The sequence below is a fragment of the Rhopilema esculentum genome, chromosome 7 (assembly GCF_057945365.1).
Source record: "Rhopilema esculentum isolate cy_ngs chromosome 7, ASM5794536v1, whole genome shotgun sequence".
Taxonomy (NCBI): Eukaryota; Metazoa; Cnidaria; class Scyphozoa; order Rhizostomeae; family Rhizostomatidae; genus Rhopilema; species Rhopilema esculentum.
In genome coordinates, this window is record NC_142821.1 from 11,393,364 (window position 1) to 11,399,924 (window position 6,561).

The window sequence follows — 6,561 nt, forward strand, 5'->3', positions numbered from 1 at the left end:
GAACAGGGCAACTTTTCGTAGCGAATCAAGAAAAGACGACACGTGTTGTGAACGGGATCTTAATTTCAGATCCACACAATCTAAGGATCGTTCCTTTTCTATCTCTCCAACGAATAGAAAGTTGGTGCGGCATGTTAACATATGACCGTACAAAGTTTGTTAGAACTTCTCAATAAGCTAGTAAGTTTCGTCAATCTTATTATGAAATATCCATTACTGCATTCCCACGCATGTGTCTAAAATCGTATTTAACCACTTAGCTATTTCAATCTTAAATTAACAAGATCGGTTAGATTTGTAATCTAAGCCCTCTAGATTTGCAATCATGTTGCTTAGCCTTTGACTTTAGCGGGACTTCGAACGTTTTGTAACGATAGACTTGTTATTGTCTCTATCTCAATCAAACTTTTATCCCTTTTCATTTTGTCCCAATTCTTTACTATGACATACCTAATCGTATTACTTTTGCTCCTAAACAGCGCTTTTATAATTCATTTGCGTTCCCACAATCCTCACAAAGAGCTGCTTAAGTAACTGTTGATTTATTGTCGAATAATATGTCAAAGATAAAATGGCTTTGTGTCCTTGCTCGCAGCTTAAAGAAACTGGACGAATTGAACAGTTACAAGCATAATGATAATGGCGTTAGGCGCTTGTATCTCAAAGAGCTTGGCTGCTGGATCCCTTTCAAAAGGTGCGGTCTACACACAGAACTTTTCATATGCAACTTCATGCGACTTCTTGCACAAACAAAATGAGACCAACAAGTTGTATGTCTAGACGGGCCTGCAACTTGTTTGAACTTTATCTTGCAACATATAGCCTGTGTCCCAGACCCCTAGGCTAGCAACATACCCTACTTAGACCCTAAATTCAGGTGGAATTGTGTAAAGCCTTACGACACTGGAGAATGAGAATATTGTTCCATATCATGTGGTTTTTAGGCTATCGTGAAATTTCTTCTGAATACTCAGCGTCGAATTATATGGCAAAGTCGCATTATCTTCGACTGCTTTATATGTTATAACGGAAATCCCACTCCTTCACCCTCCCTTGATCTGCACTTTTTCTTGAGGGGTTAAAAGTATTTAGCCCATTTTCGTATTTGTCCCTAGTTAATGTTTTCATTCATTTTAAAGATGTGCCGGGGAAAAGAATAAAACGCCTCAGATACAATAATACTCTTCTAGCCCAGAGCAGCATAACAAACACCAGGGATGTCGAACGAAATCAGCCTGTCTTGACTTATTTTGTAGCATGTGCTCAGTGCTCGCGGTGTTTTAAGACATCTCATTTTGATGAATTGGCAAGGAAGAGTATTTTCACAATGAATAAAGGGTTGCAATGAAGCGTAGAGTGACTGCCAGTCATTGTCTAGCAGGTATTGTAGCACGCATATATGTTTGATATAATTGGTGACACTCTTGCACCAAATCCTCAAATGTGGCAACATCGATGCAAAAGTACTTATAGCACGACACTTCCCCCAATGTAATATCTCAGAAAAGGGAATTATTAGCCCCTACCTAATTGATTACACCTTGGGGTTCACTGCTTCGTCCACAAGTTTGTTTCTTTGCATTCCTTTAGACTATCGTTTATGCTGCAAAATCAAAAATACTGATGCTGCAAAATCAAAGACACCGAGCTGCTGCACAGCCAACTCCTGTCTCTGTTGTGTTTATCCTCTTATGCTCCAAGATTCCCACAACATAGTGCGGCATTTATCGTCCAGATCTTGCTAGAGGGTGCATCATCACATTTATGTGTAAACCTAACAAGTACGTTACAACAAGCTGGAGGTTGCGCAAGTACCCTTGCGTACCTGAGCCTCCCGGAAAAAGGCGAGACAAGGAGAGGAGAAGTAAAATTCGGGGATCCTCGACTCTCCCCAGTGTTAAACACTCTTCTGGTGTTTTTAGAATTACAGCCTCTAATACCCAGGGTAATGTTCGTGTAAATTGCTAACCTTTTCTGACAAATACTTTCTAAAAATATGAAAAATTAACTACTAAAGGGCTCAATGGCTTGGGTTAAAAGTTGTACAATTCAATCTTGGTACAACTTGTTCCTTTTCACCAGGTAATTGCAAAGGATTTCCAATCCGAAGAATCTGAGTAGGCAGTCGTGGAAATTAGCGTTCAGGCAATCAGCGTTCTTGTCGGAAAATTCGGGCTGTTGTCAGAGAGTTACCCTTGGTATGGTACCTAGGGTATCAGATAATTGAGAACTGTTTAACGTGCCGAAAGCCTGTCCAAGATGTTATCCTGTCGGAAAAATGTAGGCTTGAGCCCTCCTTCTACCTCCCCCCTCCCAGAATGAGAGCCTAAATTCAAGGACCGCGCACCAGTCTAAAAGTGGAGGGGCCGAAATTTTTTTGAGGCCACGCCCTCTAGAACGCCGGAAAACGCCCTTTTTAGAAAATGCTTGCTTTTTTCTATTAAATTTTTATAAAGAGTCTGGCTCAGAGAAGATATCAATAACCATAGAAATATATGAGTTAGCTCGAGGGTAATAAAAAACCAAGCTAACCAAGTTAGAAAATACAGCATATCATTAAACAAGATGAAACACCTAGAAAAAGAACAAAACTATTTCTCAGTCAATGAGAACTGCTACCTCATAGGAGTAAACTATCAAAAGTTTCGTTAGAGTACACCTTTAAAATTTTTTTTCTAGCCTATTATTGCAAAAAGTGGGAGGGGGGGGCTGTAGCCCCTGCTAGCCCAATTGCTGCGCGGTGCCTGCCCGAATTTCTGCTACTGAGTGTAAGCTATCAGTAGCAGGCTTTTTGTCTTGCCAGTGCCTTGATGATGTTGCAGTATGCTTGTGGAAATCACAGTGTGGAGAAGGCCATCTTTGGCAGACGATTGATGTTGTATCTTTGAAACAAGTCGCCAAGGAGATGATTTTCTACAAGATAACAAAGGGCCGAGGCATGGTGATTATCATGAAACTCAAAACGAAAATCGCGAAGATTGTTTTTATGACCAAGAAGAGAAGGAAACTAGAGAGTGGGTAAAGAAGATTTTGCACATTTTCTTCGAAAATCAATTCCATATGCTGATGCTTAATCAACTTATGAACAATCTGACTTTGACTTCGTTGCCGCAATCTTTTGCATTGGCAAATCATTTCATGGACATATGTTTGGACTAATTGGATTGAAAGCTCTTCTCTTAAGCTTGAGTCAAGTGCTAGAATCAGAAGATGCTAGGATTATGGTTGGAATTTACTTGATTTAAAGAGAGTTCATTTAATTCGCTTTTTGCACGCAATGCCTGACCATGATGCAATATTAGCCTACCTAATGACAGCTTATTTTGATACAGTGCAATATTTACGGCTAATCGTAGTCTTAAGAAGATTTATGGCTTTATTTATGATGTTATGCCGAGAGAGATTGATATTTCTTCCAGAATAATATGGCTGCCCATTTTTCAAAACGACTGTTCATTCAGAACTCGTTGAAGATCAAATTTTTCTTGGCTTAACTACTGTTTTCTTCATTTCATTTCTGATCTGTTGCCAGACAACGCAACAAAACGCCATTTTCTACGTCTAGTAGCTTACCCAAAAAAGCAATAAGCAAAAATTTGACCTTCTTCACAACTAGACTAAGTAACACAACAATGGGGTTCCATTCAGTTGAATTTTGGTATTTTGGGACAAGGGTAGTAACATCGTGTTTTATTACAGTATTACTTCAATTAAACCACCCTTTTCTAACACCCCCTTTTTAACACCCCCTTTTTAACACCCTTTGAAAATTCAAAAGATCTTCCTTTTTAATCGCCCCTCGAAGTGTCCCATTATTTCAAAGTGGAGTGCTTTTAACTATAGGGCAAAAATACCTGTCTATAAACGCAAGTAAATAGTTTTGGTATACAGATAAAGCGATACATGTTAATAATTCGCGTCTGTAGGTACGGGTACTTATAAACATTTCTTTGACATATCTGTATGAAGTCTTTGATAGCTTAGTTGGCAAATGAAAACATTAAACGACACCTGTTGATAGTAAGCACTACAGTATTTCTTCTACATTATACTATATATATATATATATATATATATGCTTTCATTGGGAATTCTTTATATTCGCATAGAGGGACAGATTTAAGGTGCAAGTATTTGGGGAGTGTTGGGTAATGATTAAATTTTATTGTTCTATAGATAGTTCTGATCATTCAGATGGGGCAACCCAGCGAAAAATTTATTGTGTATAGAGGTTGTTTTTTTTTTAATTTTTTGGCAGTGAAACTTCTTACGAATAAAGACAAAACTGTAAGAATTCAAATCTGAACTTTGTTGATTAACAATGGACCTTGTTTGAACTACAGAGGAGTTTATAAATCTCGATGATGTGGGCCGCCATTGTATTTATTGCGGTTTTTGCCTCATTTGTGTCACGGCGACGCAAACTCCGAGATGCAGGGCATTTTTAACATACTCAGTGGTGGGGGAATCGCCCCACCAATGAGGAGGAAAATGCTCCTTTTACCACAGATGCCAAGCCACTTTTAAAAGAAAGAACATAATGTGAATGCTAACAAATAGAAACCGTTTTTTTCATCCTTCAAGTGCAAACAGTCGAACAAGCTATGCCCTCAGTTTGGAAGATATCAAGATTCTTCACTGTAAACTTTTTAGTAAAATATATTTGCTTGTATCGTTTATGATCGAAAATATTTCATACAAAGATTCCAATTATGTTTATAAAAATATGTTTGAACGTTTTAGAGAGACTTTGTAATAGTAATCATTGTCAAATCTAGAAGCCCAAAGACGGAATCCTTATAAAAATCAGAATGGAAACAGCATAATGTCATGGAAATTTTGCTGAATGTAATAAATTGCAAATTAGGCGAACATTTAAATTCAGCATTCCATGCTAAATTGCTAGTTTCTCTTAGCAAATATGTTTTAAACGATATAGCCCATCTAGCTCTTGCAGCAAACCGGAATCTTTTAGCATGTTACAATCTGAAGCACCTTCCATAAACCCTTACAACTTCTAAATGTGAGCACAGGCTCTTTTGAAAAATGACCCACCACTCAAATATCCTTTAAAAATTTCCTGCCTGGTTGGTCTATTCAAAGTTCTCTCAAAAGATTGGCATTTTGAGAATCAAATCGGCTTCAACGCTTGCAGTCAACAACTTTCATAATGCAATCTCTGAAATTGCTTTATGTGGGTGTATGCTAGTGTTTACATTATTGTTAAACTAACATTTGAAAAGGTATCATTTTTATATTTTTATATATGCAAGATGTTCTAATAAGTAAAAATATAGTATAAAATAAAGAATTATAAATAAATGCAAAAAAACAATTCAATCCATAGTGAATTTCCAGACTGCTGAACACCCTTTCAATTTAAAAAGAGACTTTATTGAGGTCCCAACGAGGCTGTCCTCGTATTTTCCAACTGACCCCCAGTTTTACCATTATGGGAAATTTGTGTGCATTTTCTTTTGAAATGGAGTGTTAAACGCCACCCTTGCTTTTTCCTTTTGCCTTCCCAGTCAAACATGTTATCCGTTGTCACTGACAGAGGTAAAGATTTTAAAATTTAGGAGAATAATCTTTCTCTCCTACAAAACCATAACGGATCTCATATATGGCTGCAGTTGCCAATCACACAGCCTGAGCTTCATGCCCTGACTAAAATGCAGTTTGGAATACGGACTGTGCTGTTTAGTCTATTTCAAAGCAAAGATTAATTGATAGCAAAGCCTATTAGATTCTATACCATCTCGAGACTTTTAACACGTTGTAGTGGTTGGTATCCCAATCATAAATACAAGGCTCTTTGCTTGTTTTCACGTTTACTGCTTTCTAAAATGCTGTCTGCATGTACAATGCCACTCAAAAATTATAATGTATCTTATGGTTATTGCAATATTTCAGTGGTTAAAACTTCATCCAGGTTTTTGACTCTTACATTGATATTGTGGCTATTGACTTTGCAACATATCTTTTCAAAATGCAATACTTTCAATATATACTGAAACCATGTGTGTTCAACAGTCGCTGTAATGGTCTTTCTTTGGAACGCCCTACAAAAAATCAGTTATCAGGTTTTGGAAATTGAGATTCACTTAACCACAGACACACCTCATGTGACCAAAAAGAGATGCACTCTCTGTAAAATCATCTTTAGCTGAACATAAGTCTTCTTTAATCTATTCCATATGTACACTAAATTCCGGTCGAATAATAGATGAAAGGCACTGCAAGTCAAATTACCCATTGCTTGGTAACCACCTCATTATTAACAAGTATGGTGATCTAAACAGATTTAAAAAAGGATTTTGACAGCTCTGCCTTTACCTGCTTAGAGATCAGGTTATTTCTTTACTTCATTCTTTCTGAGGCGGTATTATTGGGTTAAGACAGTGCTAAGAGTACGTAGGGTTGACTTAGAAGATAAATAGAATTCCGCAAATCCTTGCGAAACTTCAAACTTTCGATAAATGGAATGATCCAGAATGTAAATGGGGTATCTGCAGTCGCCCGAATGTCATTCAACAATATGCTTTGGATATATTTTATTAT